The sequence below is a fragment of the Zootoca vivipara genome, chromosome 8 (assembly GCF_963506605.1).
Source record: "Zootoca vivipara chromosome 8, rZooViv1.1, whole genome shotgun sequence".
NCBI classification, from domain to species: Eukaryota; Metazoa; Chordata; class Lepidosauria; order Squamata; family Lacertidae; genus Zootoca; species Zootoca vivipara.
Genome location: NC_083283.1, coordinates 57,358,316 through 57,374,680, shown reverse-complemented (window position 1 = coordinate 57,374,680; position 16,365 = coordinate 57,358,316).

Genomic DNA, 16,365 nt, shown 5'->3' with positions numbered 1-16,365 from the left:
TCTTCAATATACACCTTTAGGCGCCAGGCAAAAACGTTCCTTTTTAACCAGGCTTTTGGTTGATCTAATTGACATCCAACTCCCTTTTAGAATGTGGATTTTGGGGGGAAGGTTATTGGGTTATTGCTTTTGGTTTGATTTTGTATGTTGTGGTCTTGTTCCAAACTGCCCTGAGACCTCTGGGTATAGGGCAGTGTATAAGTTGAAATAATAATAATAATAATAATAATAATAATAATAATAATAATATAATGATCCTAAACCTGTTATATGGAAGCAGTTTAATATAAACAGAGGAATCTGCTTTGTCATTTTTGAATTTACCGTATGCATAAGATCATTTTAGCCGTCTACCATTCTCAGATGCCTCCAATTTGTCTGCTTTCTTAATCCGTCCTTGGAAATTGCTAGATTCATTGCTACAGCAGTTTAGCTCAGCTTTCCTCAAGGTAAGTATAAATATTCCCTCCAGAGGTATTGTGCCTTCTCATTTTGGGCAGAATTTACTGATCCAGAACATCTCGGTGGAGTTGACTTTGGCTTTTATATTTTGCCCTTCTCACCTCCACATGACTCTCAAAATATTTTTACCCATTCCCTGAATTCCCCGCTACTCCCTTCACACCCAACTTGTACCTTATTCCTACCCCCAAACCACCAGTTTCTTTCCTCCCTCCTCCTAGTTCCTTTTGCATTCACTTCTTCCTCCTGTAACAGCTTTCCTCTCCATCACCTTCTTAGCTTTTGCTGCTGTTGCTGCTGCTGTTATGAAAGGCTGTGTTGTGTAGTGGTTAGAGTGTCAGACTAGGACCAGGGAGACCAGGATTCATATTCCTACTCAGCCATGAAGCTCACTGGGTGACCTTGAGCCAGCCAAGCCTAACCAACTTCATGGAAAGTGTTGCTGTGGAGATTGGAAGAGGAGGGGGATAATAACCATGAACACAACCTTGAACTCTTTGGAGAAATGGTGCGATATACATGCAATAGGGATGCGGGTGTCACTGTGGGTTAAACCACTGAGCCTAGGACTTGCCAATCAGAAGGTCGGTGGTTCTAATCCCCACGACGGGGTGAGCTCCTGTTGCTTGGTCCCAGCTCCTGCCCACCTAGCAGTTTGAAAGCACATCAAAGTGCAAGTAGATAAATAGGTACCGCTCTGGCAGGAAGGTAAATGGCGTTTCCGTGCACTGCTCTGGTTCACCAGAAGTAGCTTAGTCATGCTGGCCACATGACCTGGAAGCTGTACGCTGGCCCCCTCGGCCAGTAAAGCGAGATGAACGCTGCAACCCCAGTCATCCGCGACTGGACCTAATGGTCAGGGGTCCCTTTACCTTTTATACATGCAATGAATAAAAGATAGGTTAAATATTAACCTTTTATCTTACTTTCTAATTTCCTTCCACACTTTTTACTGGTCCCCTCCCCTCCGAGGAAGTAAACTTTTCCTCTGTAGAGCATGGAACTCTTAATCTCAGGGTTGTGGATTCGAGTCCCATATTGGACAAAGGATTCCTGCATTGCAGGGGTTGGACTAGAGGACCCTCATGCTGCTTTCCAATTATATGATTCCTTCCTTCCCTGCACTGGTGTAGTCAAGTACTGAGCTAGATGGACTAGTGGTCTGACTCAATATAAGGCAACTTTCCACATTCCCATTCTTCCCTTTCCAAGATATCTGTCAAGAGTTAGATTTTAAGTGTATCACCACAGGGGCCTGCCTTTTTGCTTATGTCGTCCTAAAGCACCGTGACCATTGACAACTCAGGATAAATAAACAGGCAATAATTTAACTGGTATGTGACAGACAGACAACGTCCCTTTCTCTCTTCTCCCAGCTCAATATTATTATTTTACATCTCCCAACTTATATAAAGTGGGCTCAAAAGACCCCAACTGAAAGGCAAAGAGGAACTTTGCATGAATGAAGCACTGCTTCTTTAATTAGAACAGGGGGGAAGCCACTTTCTCTTTTCATAATTCGCTCACAGTTGCTTTGAAAGACAAAATTTACATGAATAAGTGAGACATAGCAGCAGGCGTGGGGCATGGGGCTGGGAACAAAAAAATGGATCTGTAATTAGGACGGTTGACAGGTATCGTCCCTTTCTTTTGTTCATGTTATGAACATTGCCGGCAATATTTTTAATAGGGTTGTCACAGGGAAGGGGAACGAAGCAGATTAAGACAATGCTCAGGTTTGGCTTCTGTGTTTGTGTTACATATTTACTGTAGCTGAAGGCCTCAGGTGCTCTGTGCCATGAATTGGAGATTTTTCTTGGTTTATTCTCATTTCCCCCTAGCCTAACTATTATAATTCTTTTCCCTCTCGTCTGTCTCTTCAGCAGCTCAGTTGGTGAAGGAGTTACTGTTGAGTTCATGTCTTCCTCCTGGACTCCCAAAAGGTCTCTGGTTGGCCACTGGGGGAGCTAAATTCTGCACAAGATATTGTCCAGGTGGGTCTCCAAGGATGTCACGCAGAGTTCTTTCCCAGACCTACCTGGAGATGCAATGATTGTAGAATTATAGAGTTGGAAGGGATGCTGAGGATCAGTCTAGTCTAACCCACTGGAATATGCAGCTGTTCCATAGGGGAATCGAACCTGCATCCTTGGTGTTAACAGGAACCCTTTGCATGCAAAGCTCATGATCTACCATTGAGATGTGGGCCCTTGTGAACACATGCACTGGGGAGGTGGGAAATACCTGCATCCCTAGGTAGGGTTGGGAAATATCCCTGTCTGAAAACCTCAGAGAGCTGTTGTCAGTCAGTCACAATACTGACCAAGATGGGCCAATTGGTTGTTTTGGTATGAGGCAGATTCCGATGTAGTGGCTGATTTTCTCAAAACTGACCCGCTGTATTTGGTGGGCATGTTAAACTTAATCAGACTGATTTCAGTGCATTTACTCATGAGGGCGATGGCTGTGTATATACCTATCCCTTTAAAGGATATTCAAAACACATTCTATCCTTCAAAGAATTCTGGGCACTGGAGTTTAGGTCTCACAGAGTTACAGTTCCCAGCAGCCCTTCACAAACTGCAGTGCCCAGAATTATTTGAGGGAAATAATGCGTTTTGAATGTGCTTTAAAGGGATAGCGTGTGCACAGCCTTACTTGATACCACACAAAATCCATAGTTACTCTGACAACCTTAAACAAACTACAGTATTCTGCTAAGCTTGGCAAAGGTTTTTACAAGCCGGGTGTGCCTATGAAGCTCTCTGTGATGGTTGTGAGCTAGTAACAACTCTCCTCTTAACAATGAGAATTATTTTGAAGTTGGAGTGATGTTCAAACCCTCAGCAGGGAACAATCTTCTATCTCAAGTTCCCTCTAACTGTTGAGAAATTTACATAAATCTCCAGTGTTGAGGCTTTCGCTAGAAAAATAAATTGCACATTAAAGCTCTAATCCTATGCTCATTTTCCTGAGGAAACAGGAATAAGATAACATTGCAAATAAACATGTTAACAGTTACCAAGCAGACAGCCCCAGTTGCCACAAGGTTCATAGTTGATAACGGTTTCACAGTGCATGTCTCCCACTATGGATTCAAATGGCAAGAAAGGAGATTCTGATTAAACATTAGGAATAACTTTTTGTTTACTATTATTATTAAGCTTTCTGACAGTAAGAGCTGTTTGACTGTGGCATGGACCATCTCAGAAGGTGGTGGACTCTCCTTCAGTGGAGATTTTTAAACAAAGGTCAAACAGCCACGTGTCAATGATTCTTTAGCTGTGATTCCCGAGATTGAATTAGATGGCCCTTGGGGACCCTTTCAGCTCTATGAGTCTATGGTTCTGTTACCTGTCTCCACTCTGAGCCATTGGTAGCCTCCACATAAACAGCTTTCCTATTTTGTATAGACAGGTTTTCCAATGCCCAGGCAAGAACCAAGGTTAGAAGAATCTGACCAAACCCTTTCCCACGTGCAGATTTTACAATCAGGGTGAGTAAAAATGATAGAGGAGGCAAGTATTTTCATTCAGTCATGACACGATGTGTAGGTAATAGCAATGTTTTCTTGATATTTTCTGCCTGTTGGTGCCTTCGCTTTTTGTCTTCTTTAATACAAGCTCATCAAGCTGCAGAATAAAGCACTTTCAACATATTTTCCCTTTGTGTAGGCAGATGTCAGTGATTCTACGCACAACTGGCTCCAAGCTATATATTTTTAAACATGTAACACAAAGGATTTTGGTGGGCCAATTGCATTAAATAATCTGCATCCAGAGTGTGAAAGGAAATTTCAGAAAAGCTTAGCTGCGTGAGTCTACTTTCCCTTCCTATATTTCCACCAACTCATTTTCCCATAAAAGAATGCAAAGCATCAGCATCAAAAGAAAGAATAGCAGCATGTCCTCTCGCCGCAGTTTTACTTTGAAATATCACTGGGGTGAGCGAGTCTTTCAATTGCACAGTGAAAAAATGCAAACTGCTGAGCCAAGTCACACCCAGCCACATTACTTTGAAACTCGAATCAGATACAGAAAACTTTGGATCATTAGGTAGCAAAGCTTTTAAAAACCCCGCAGGTGCTACTTCCCCTGCCCCTCTCCAGTTACTGTTAAAAATGTTTATTGAAATGTCCATCAGGATACAACAGCAAGTAAAATAATCCTTTGTATAAAATAATCACTGATGGGCGTAAAAGGGAACTGATACGTCAACCAGATGATAACCTAGAAATTGCATTGATCACCACAGTAATGATTAATATCCTTTCCCTTTGAACATCACTTTTAGCCCTTTTCCATTTTTCAAATACTCTACTATTGAGCTGTCCACTATTCCACCCCCCAAATCTGTTTTCTCTTCCTTGAAATCTTATCTAATATTCCAGTCATTTTTGAACATGACATGAGAGGGGAGTACTGGTAAGTCTTAGCCCTTTCCTGCTCTGCTCTTCCCAGATAGAAAGTAACATATAATCTGGTATAATGCTAGTCTTATCTGTATCCACGACTCCTTGAATCAACTTTCCAGGCCCAAAGAGGAGTTTCTTGCAAGAGATGAAAGCAGCATGGGAAACCAACAAAGATGCTTCGTTTCTATAGAAACAGCTTCCCAGCAGCTCACTGCAATCTTAACTGCCAAGGCAGGGTCCTCTCTGCTGCCGCATAGTGGCCCCTGCTGGTAATAATAATAATAATAATAATAATAATAATAATAATAATAATAAATTGTTATTTATACCCCGCCCTCCCCAGTCAAAAACCGGGCTCAGGGCGGCTGACACCAACAGAACCACAATAAAACATAAAAAACAATTAATTAAAATATAGATTAAAATACAGTATTAAAATTTAAAGTGCAGCCTCATTTCAAGTAGGCCATAAGTGGCTGACACCAACAGAACCACAATAAAACATAAAAACAATTAATTAAAATACACTCCTGAGTCTGCTCATGTGTTCTTCTGCTTGTTGCTGAGTCTTAGAATCGTAGAATTAGGGTCGGAAGGGACCACAAGGGTCATCAAGTCCAACCCCCTGCAATGCAGGAATCTTTCACCCAACGTGGGGCTCGAACCCACAACCCTGGAATTGAGAGTCTCATGCTGCACCGACTGAGTGGCAAAACGGTGACACCAGAAGAGCCCCAGGGAAAGACAGGACTCGGAGCTGAGGGAGTTGATGTGGTGTAGTGGTTAGAGTATTGGTCAAGCACCTGGGAGACCAGTTTTAGCCATGAAACACACAGGGTGAACTTGGGCCAGTCACAGTTCCTCAGCCTATCCTACCTCACAGGGTTGTTGTGAGGATGAAATGGGGAGGGGGAGAATCATGTACACCACAACTAGAGCAAAAACAAAACAAAACAAAAAAACAGATGTGATATTATTCAACTACAAATTGTGTCGGTAGTTTTAAGTAAATGGGGCCCACAGATCTAGACTTAGGGCATGGTGCTGAGGGGACAGGGTTTAACCCTTTGCCCCCACGTGGCTACCAATTTGCATAGCTGTCAAGTTCTCCTTTTTTAAAAGAAGGGAAATTCCCTTATGCTGAATAGGCTTCCTGTGAGAAAAGGGAAAACTTGACAGCTATGAATCTGGATCCCCTCACAGCTGATATTTGCAGTGGTAATAACATCCCATCGACCATGGCTCTTAAACAGGAAGATTCCAAGGGTTTGGGTTGCATTGCTTCACATATCGGTGCACAGACACAAGTTATCTGCGTTACCGGACATGAAGTCAATAAATCGTTCCCTGACTGCTAACAGCTGAGAAGCAATCTCAGGGAACTGCTCCCAGAATGACAAGGAATGGGCAAGAGTTTTGCAGCTTCTCCCCACCTTTTCATCTGGAACTCAGACAAAAGATGTTAAGGGTAGGTGGTTCTACCGTGTTCCCCATCCATCATGTTGGGTATCATCACCGAGAGTGCTTCCTCACAAGGCTGCTTTCTCCAGCACTGACACCATTGTTCACTTATTTATTAAAATCCAGGTGATGCTTTTCTCAAGCTATTCCCCTCCAGTGTTTTGTTTTCCCTGTTGTCATCTCAATGGTTGTTTTTTTTAAATGCTGCTCTGTGGCTGTTTCTAAGCTTTTGATCTAGTGCAACTGCGGCAAAATCCTTTCAGGCAACACTCCATAAATGCAGAATTTTCCATTCTGCCGTTCTCCAAGTCTGCTGCTTTACAAACCTCTCAGAGGCCAGTGGGAGTCAGTTCTGGAAGAGGCCCAACCCTTCTCCTGGCTTGGGGAAAGAGCAGTGGGACTCTCTGACCTCCCTGAGACATCAGTCCCCATCCTTTCCCAGCTGGTAGGAGGGAGAAGGAGGTGGGGCCTTACTTCCACTGCACACCTTCCAAGTGTCCCTATTTTTCAGGGACAGTCCTGGATTTACAGAAGCCATCCTGGTTTCTGATTTGGTCCCCAAATGTCCTGCTTTTCCTTAGGATGTCCCTATTTTCATCAGAGAATTGTTGGAGGGTATGGAGTTATGCGACGCCTGAGCCACGTGAAGGCAGCCCTAGAGGGAAGTTTCTTTAAAATGTTTAATGCTTTATCATGTTTTTATATATGTTGGAAGCCACCCAAAGTGGCTGGAGCAACCCAGTCAGATGGGCAGGGTATAAATCATAAAATGATGATGATGATGGAGGAATAGGATGTCCCTATTTTCATCGGAGGAATGTTGGAGGGTATGCCACTGTCATCATATTGGGCCTTGAGGGCAATGATGCTCAGTGTTTCTTTATTTAAGAGAATTTATATACATGGCGGAGGGGGGGGACAGAAAAGAGTTTTGCTCAGAATCAGGATTTCCTCCCTTTGCTCCATCTTTTCATCCCCCTCCCCTTTCTCATCCTTGGTTTGGAGAGAGGCCTTGAACTGTGCTAGCAGAATCTCTTTCCTTTTTCTGTCTCCTTTCTCCAACGCATATTGTGTGCAATTGGTAGCGGCTGTGATTTTTACAACTGAAACTTGGAATTAGGAGGTCAGAAGAGCCAGAGGCTATTTGGGGGGGATGGCGGGTGGCAGCTGTTCCCACATGTTGGATTTCTGGAAAAAAATAATAATGTTATATTTCACATATATGCTCGCATCCTAAACACATTTTCTTTGAAATGTTGAATTTGATGGAGCAACTTGCACATAAACATGCTTAGGAATTGGCAGCTTATTTTATTTTTCAACCAAGAGTCTTGTCACACCATCATTCTCCAGTCTCCAATCACAATTTCTTGGAGCAGACAGAAGTGTGTTTCCCCCTGACAGATCAACTGAATATATGTCTACTAAGAAGCAAGTCCCATTGAGTTTTGTTGGGTATAGAATTGTAGCCTATGTTTCACACATCCCTCATTTCCTGTCACCACTGAGTGTGCATTTAGCACCCAGAACACCTTGAGAGGCATGCTTAAACCACAAATTCCATGACTCCCTGACAGGTTTGTAGGGCCAAAATTCTGATCTCATAACACATACTTTTATTTATTTATTTGAATATTTCAATTACACTTCCTCCCCAAAGATTGTTCAAGGAAGCTAACAACAACAACAACAAAAATCCAACCATCCTTCTTTCCATCCTTCCAGCATCTCAAAATGTAGTGGATTGTTAAACCCTGAAGGAACTTCCAATAAGTCTGAAATCCATACAAAATATGCCCCCTGTTCCCTTTGCCTGAATGAAAAAGATGCAAAAGAGGACAGGGTTCCTGCGCCTTTAATCGTTGTGTAGAAGAGGGAGTGTTGTGCAAGCTACGCCTGCTGAAATCATCTCACTTCCCTCTTTTTCATACAACCACCATGCCCTAATGCCTATTTGCCATCGTCTGAATGACCCCCATCTCCCTCAGATGCTCATGAACAGATTATGCTTTTGAATTATGGTGCTGGAGGAGACTCTTGAGAGTTCCATAGACTGCAAGAAGATCAAACCTCTCCATTCTTAAGGAAATCAGCCCTGAGTGCTCACTGGAAGGACAGATCCTGAAGCTGAGGCTCCAATACAGTCATACCTCGGGTTGCGTACTCGGTAGACCCGGAAGTGTTTACTTCCGGGTTCTGCCGTGCGCACATGTGCAGAAGCGTTCTATGCACTTCACACGTGCACAGAAGCACTCTATCAGCGCTTCGCGCATGCGCTAAAACACCGCTCGGGTTGAGTACTTTTCGGGGTGTGAATGGCACCCCAGAACAGATTGGGTACTCAACCCGAGGTAACACTGTATTCTGGTCACCTCATAAGAAGAGAAGACTCCCTGGGCACAAGGAGAAGGGGACGACAGAGGACGAGATGGCTGGACAGTGTTCTCGAAGCTACCAACATGAGTCTGACCAAGCTGCGGGAGGCAGTGGAAGACAGGAGTGCCTGGCATGCTCTGGTCCATGGGGATCACGAAGAGTCGGACACGAGGAGGAGTGTAGGCCTTGGTGACAGGCCTTCCGAAAAGGAAAAAGGAAGGGGAGGAGAGTATGAGGAGGGAGTGCTACAGATCCTCACCCACAAAAACAGGGGGAGGCGGCTATGAGAGAGAGCTCACTGTCAGTGGCTTGGAAGAGAGCTTCGGTTCTCTTCCCCATGCCAGGTCTATCAGCAACTGAGCCCGTAGGCAACTGCCCTTCGTTGGTGACAATAAAGAAAGGCATTTTGAAAAATACATTTCCTTCATGGGACCACACGTGGGAGAGCTTGAGCTACCTGTAGGTTCTGGCGGCATCAACGGTTGTCAGGTGAACAGAAGATTGAGAACATGCGTGCCAAAAGAGCTTTGAACTCTTGAAATATGCTTGGGGTGATTAGCACTCAACAGAGCCAGTGCATTAGTACAGTGCAAAAGGTAAACATGCTTGTTTTGTTACCATTGGAAAGCAGCCCATGTTGCATCTGGCGTAGGTACGTAGTCTTGCCTAATGGAAGTCTCTTGTAGTCTCTTGTAGAATGGCAATAAATGTTATAATCTTGGAGCTCTGGACCTGTCCAAGTGTGGCTGCACAGTGTAATGCACTAACTATTTATGCATTATGTACCAGGCTTCAAGCACACATTATTATTATTTTTTTGGGGGGAGCTATGTCACATTGGCCTGCAGAAACCCAGTCTTTGACATGTTTTTCTTATGGAGCTTCATACGGCGCTGTTCTTGTGCCACCTTCTGGCTAATATCTGCACTGCTATTTAATATAATTTTTCTGTGTTGACCTTAAAAATAAGCAAGCTGTACCCTCTGAAGATAATGTGATGCCGCCTCTGTGTTATTTTTCAGTGATCAGCGAGCACCGTAAATGGAAACGGCAAAATTCTGCACTCGGTTAAACTTTGAGATTTTTGCCGCCATCGGAGCAAGCGCATCAGCATGGGAAAGTTTAGCCTGCACAAGTCTAGCCCATTTCAGCCCATAGGCAAATTAGAAATAGGTCACATGCTGATTTTGCATTTTGACATGCTGCAAGTAACCCACTCGTAGGGTTTCGTGATATGATGTGTCTCAAAACTATATTCAGAATATGGGAACTGATGCTCGTGATTTGAAGCTGGTTCATTATGGGTTTGAAGTCTGTATAGGATCAATTTTTCTTGGGGTTGCCCCATGCTGAAAATGTTGGGTGAACAAACCTTTATTTTTGTCCCTCGCATCATTTTTTTTCATGGGATAACTAGGATCAGTCATGGCATGCTGCTCAGAGAATGTGGGTGGCAGTGAATGCTTTTCATAAAGCAGAAGAATGGCCAAAAATCCCTTATGCCTTTTGAACTGACTATCCAGATGGCATCCTGACATTTACTTTCCAAAACAACAACGTTGCTCTAGGGTTGCTGTTAACTACTGTAACAGCCAACAAAGGCTGAATACACATTAACATTTAAAGCAAACAAACACACACACCCCCAAAGTCATCAGAACTTTAGTTTCACCTTCCCGGAGCTACAATTTCCAGCACCTCTAACAAGGTACAGTTTCTTTTTCAATGGGGTGTGTGTGTGCTTTAAATGTATGGAGAGTACACAGCTACGGTGTCACTCATAACCAGTTCTCAAGAATGGGCCATTTAATCCACACCTGCATCCAGTGGCCAATGCTGAATGCTCCCATTAAAGTTAATTACATAGTGTAGACTTCTCAGCTTAAAACAAGACCAATAATTAGTTATTTTGAAATGACTTCCATGTGGTTTAACATCAAACAAGGCAAGGAAATTTAGTGAAGAGTCTCAGGGTTTTTGGGAATGGCAGAAAGGCCGGAAAGAGTTTGCGTCATTGCTGCATTATATACAACAATGCACAATGACTCAAGTATTTTTACAAAATCTAAGGGGTGCCCATTACATGAATCATGCTTAGCTTGACTTCATAAAGAACATGTACCCTTATCAAGCTGCAATTCTGTATGCCTATATATCTGGAAACTAATGAATGAGCAATCACTCTAGGTGCTTTCTTTCAATTATCCCAGCAGCTGAGAAGTGGTGAATAGCACTGGTTGGATTCAGACAGCTACCGGTAGCTCGTGTGTGCACGGTGGGAGGGAGAGATAAATAAAATCCAACATGTAGGTGCTCTGTTATAATCTCCTGATTCATTGGAATGAAAACTATTATGATTTCAATGACTTTAAAGAACTCAGCTAACCCTGAGAACTTCCTTTTCAGAAGAATGCAATGTTCCTCCATTCCAACGAGTTTGGAAATAACAATTGCCTTCAATTGTTCAACTTTCCTCCCAACTTATTCTCTTACTGATTTTTCATAACCCGTAATACAGAAAACATGATGCATAATTCCTCCTCCTGCCCGAAAAAATAACAGAAGCAATCCCCCCTCCCTGACTGCTCACTTTGATTTTGCCCCCCTCCCCTCCAAGGCCCTGGGCTTAAATACTCAGAAAACAACTAGACAAATAAATTTCCAGAAAATGGGAGGGAAATGGGCAATCATTTTTAAAACTAAAAGCTCAGTTTGATTCGGATATTTTAAAACATTGCTTTTATTAAAGATTTTAAGTGAATCATGTCAATAAATTCTAACAACAATCAAAATAGAAACAAGGGAAAAAAGAAACCATGTTGATGTATATGTATTCAACATATAACATGAGCACAGCATTTAGGATTATAATTTATAGAAAAGGTAAGATGGAATTCTTGGTGTCCATTCTCAACTCCTCAAGAAGTGCAACACAGGGAAATGTTTTAATTGCACACGCCTGGGATTCACCGTGCATTGAATAAATCTATGATTCTCAAGTTGGAGTACAGCTGGCTTGTGGAAAACAACATCAAAACACAGTATTTCAGAAGAAACTATGAGATACCTGTGGATTGTGGATAGCGTCGTCTGCATGTGGATTCAACAAATGGGTGGAATCACACAATCGTAGTGTTGGAAGGAACCAGGTATAGGCAAACTTGGGACTACAACTCCCATCATCCCTGACCACTGGTCCTGTTAGCTAGGGGTGATGGAAGTTGTACTCTCAAAACATCTGGAGGGCCGAGTTTGCCTATGCCTGTTCTAGTCCAACCCCCTGCAATGCAGGAATATGCAGCAGTCCCACATGGGGATCGAACCTGCAACCTTGGCGAAATCCACTGGAGCTACAGTAAATGGTAAGGTGCATACAGCCTAGTTGATTTATTCATTGCTTTTATTTCATCACCCCATAACAAATGCTTTTCTAGGTGACAAGCAGTTAAAACAATTTTAGAATCCCAAAATTCCATACACCAACCAACCAGTTTCAGATTTTTCAAACCCATACTTCTAGGTAGTACTAGCAAAGAAAGTCAGTGATGGAAGGGTGTGTGTGTGTGTGTGTGTGTGTGTGGATCTTAAATTATTATTAGAGGAAATTCACATAATACCGGTATAGGGACACAATTATTCAGTATCCGTACGGTAGTAGGCAGGCACTTATCATCAACTTGGTTGGCTGCACAACAATTTCCTTTCAATTCAGATTTTGTTTGCATTGTGCCAAGAAAGACTTCCAGTCAGGTGGTGTCAGAGGAAGTTTTATTTGGAAATGATTCCAAAACCTTTAAAAATACAAGAAAATAAAAACAGAGTTACACACAGAAGGACAGTAGCTACATGAAATTTGGATCAACAGGTTCACTGTGTCCCAGTCCACAGGCTTGGGAACCCTTCATGAACCTGGGGAAAGGATTGTAACTCGGTGACAAAGCCCATGCATGCAAAGCATCCTGGGTTCAATCCCCACCATCCATAGCAGGGCTGGGAAAGACTCCCGAGACCTTAGAGAACTGCCAGTTACTGTACACAGCAGGGTTGGCCAATGTGTCCCCCTCAATATGTTGTTGGACTACAACTCCCATAATCCATGTCCATTGCCCATGTTACCTTGGGATTATGGGATTTGTAGTCCTACATCTGGATTCAACATGTTGGCCACTCCTGATGTACAGTGCAGACAATACAGAGCTCAAATGAGCCAATGGCCTCTAATCTATATGGCAGCTTCACATGCCTGGTTCCAGGGTGAAGTAGCAACATACGTGGTGATGAGATCACACAGCTTTTCAGTAGCAATTTGTGAACACTTGTTTGTTTGTTGCTTACAGTATTATTATTATTATATTTATTTGTATCCTGCATTTCCCCCTGAAAGGAACTCAAAGTGGTTCACGGATAAAACAGAAACAGCTAAGACAGGCATGGCCAAAGTCGGCCCTTCAGATGTTTTGGGACTACAATTCCCATCACCCCTGACCACTGGTCCTGTTAGCTAGGGATGATGGGAGTTGTAGTCCCAAAACATCTGGAGGGCCGAGTTTCTTAAACATTAACAGAATTTAAAGCTTCTCTATGATCTATTAAAACATCCAGATAATTACAATATTATCCTTGTGCATAGCACCACTAGGAAGCTGCATGGTTGTATCAGCTCAATCTGCTGAAATCAGTTTTGTTTACGGTTGGTAACTTTAGGCTGGCTGCTGTCAAGGTTGGGTTATGGATAGCAACCTCTCAGGGCCGGTGTTAGGGCTTTTTGCGCCCTAGGCAAAATCACCTCCTGGCGCCCCTGCGTCCCCTCCATAGGTGGGAGGAGTGCGAGCCAAAAGAAGAGCTCAGCTCCCTCCCGCCTATGGAGGGCATGCTGTGAGCTCTTCAGCGGCAGTGGCAGCAGCAGCGCCCATAGCTGAAGGCTTCAGCTACAGGCGCTGCCGCCGCCGCTCGCTTGTTGCAGCCACTGAGGAGCTCACACAGCGTCCCCTCCATAGGCGGGAGGGCGCTGAGCTCTCCTTTTGGCTCACACTCCATAGGACCTCCATAGGCGGGAGGAGCGCGAGCGCACGCCGTGGGAGGGCGGCGATGGCGCGGGGTTTTTGCACCCCCTCCATTTATGTGCTCTAGGCAACTGCCTAGTTCGCCTAAATGGACCCACCGGCCCTGCAACCTCTGTCTGGCATGAGAGAAGACTCAGGGGTTGTAGGCCAAGCCAGTAGTCAGGACTGTAGAGCAAGTCAAAACCAAAGAATAAACTAGGATCAAGAAGTAAGACAGGAGACAGGAGCAAAAGCCAAGCAGGAACAAGGAATATAGAAACATGACAAAGCTCAGGAAGCCCTTGTTGCCGAAGCAGACTTGATTGAACCAGGAAGCCTTCTAAAACCTTTCTTCCTGTCCAGAAGGGTCTTATAGCCCACCTAGGTGAGTGCAGTCAGTCCAATGTCTAACCATACTGTACTGAACTGTACAGTGTCTCACCAAAAAGGGGCAGCTGGACACAAACCCCAAGGCTCTGAGTTCAAGACCCAGCAGCAGTGTGCAAAATGTACACAGTAACATTTGGCAGAAAATGAACGGGGTGTACAAACGCGGTGTACAAACGGGGTGTACAAACTAGTGTCTAAAGACACCAAGAGTCCTTTGTATTTATGAAGGAAAAAAGAATGGAATTCTCAAGACTCACTCTTAACTTATGATTGTTATTAGGTACAGATCCAAGTGTGCTAATTAGAAGTAAATCTGATTAGATTGTTTTGCTATGGGGTTGAGTAATTATTGGTTTTGCAACGAGACAGAATAGACAAATTCATGCTTAAGTAACATGCTTTCTGGACCACGTGATAATTGTTCAGCTGCAGTTCTTTCAAACTTGTATAATACTGTAGTACCGGTAGATGCAGTCATAGCTGCTTCTGTATCTTTCACCTTTGGAACTGTTATCAGGGATAAAGTGGCTTGATTCAACACTGGCTTCTATTTGCAACAGAATCCATTTCTTACATTGTATTCTAGAGGCATAAGGAATGGGAAAACTATAATCAATGAGGCTATGCCAGTTGACACCAGCTTAATGATTTACACCTAGAGGTATGTTTTCAAGGAGCAATTTCGAAACAATTCTATATCAAATACTAGTGACTGGCATTAGCATGGCGACGACAGAAACAAATGGGCTTACTTGTGATGATATATGTCTGGGTCACGTTGTAGCCTGATTTGGAATCCTATATACAGGTCATCCCAGAGCAATCCATGTTTCACTGTGTGCCTCATTACACTAACTCGGGCTTTTATCTGCAGTGAAAGACAAAGTGCATGAAAATCTGGCGTCAGTTTTATTTGATACATTAATATAACCAATAGGCAGAATCCAAAGACCACCTTCAGTTCTCATTTTCTTTCTTTCTGTCCTACTGAAAATTCTGAAAGTTTGGCTTCAATTTTAAAGGCAGCTTGCTGTGTGGTGATGTTGGGGTCACTGCTGTTTGTGAAGCACAGGTCCAAAACACCCCTTGGCACACAAAACTGGTTGTGTAGCTGTTTGGATGCCAGGCAGTGCTTCTGTTCTGTGTGAATCCAGCTCAGCAGACTTACCATGGTTTGTTTCCTGCCAACAAACCATGATGTGAAGCCATAGTTTGTCGTTGGCTTATCAACCATGGCATGCTTTAACTACGGTTTCACGTTGTGTCTGAACCCAACAATGTTGCTTGTGAAGATGCTTCTAAGACTGCTAAGCACAAGGTAACCATGGCCGGAAAACCAAGCTTTGAAAAAGCAAGTTATGGTTTGTTTGCTCATCTATGAGACAACTGATGGTTTATTGAACAAGCCATGATTAAAGCAACCATGGTTTAGTGTTAATGTGCAAACACAATTAGTATCTAATTCTGCTGCTGTGTTCTGGTGTGAACACACATAATATCTTCTCATATTAAAAATGATTAGGCATGACTGTTGTTGTTTTTTACTCTTAGTGGCATCCTGAAATAACAGAACCAAGAGAGAATAAGCAGGTTTCTGTCCCCTTTTCTAACACCCACCCCCCTCAAAATACAATTGTTGCTGTCCATATGTTTGGCCAGCTAACCCTTCTAAGTGCTGGCTTTTAACCAAATTGTAGTTCTTGCATGTTTCAAAATTACAAATACATTTCCCAAATTAAAATGAGAAGCTGCCTTGTGACTCTACTCATCAGCGGACATTTTGTGTGGAGTCAGCTAGAGCGAGAAGTCGGACTCTTAATGGTCTGGGAGGACCCTTTTTAATTGCCATGTTGTATTTTCAGAAGGCCTAGTCTCATGCCGTCTGTTTTCCTGCCTTTTCCCACCCTCCCTTTCTGCATTTCACTCAGTGCTCTCTTCTCCACTCCACTTTTTATCTTAGCCTTTGCTCAGGCCTTTTCCAGCAGCTAATGCCATATCCTTGGGGTGGTTCACATTAACCTTTATAAGACAGGAATTTCTCTGCTTGGGTCAAGATCTGAAGTCACAGCAAAACTGAAAGCATATCCCAACACTATTCAAAGAAGGCTGAGTGGTGGTACCATAAGCTGAACACTCTGAAACAACAAGGGCATGGAAGTGTTGCATAAATAAGCTCACAGAGATTCATGTCACACAATGAGAACCATGACAATATTTTAA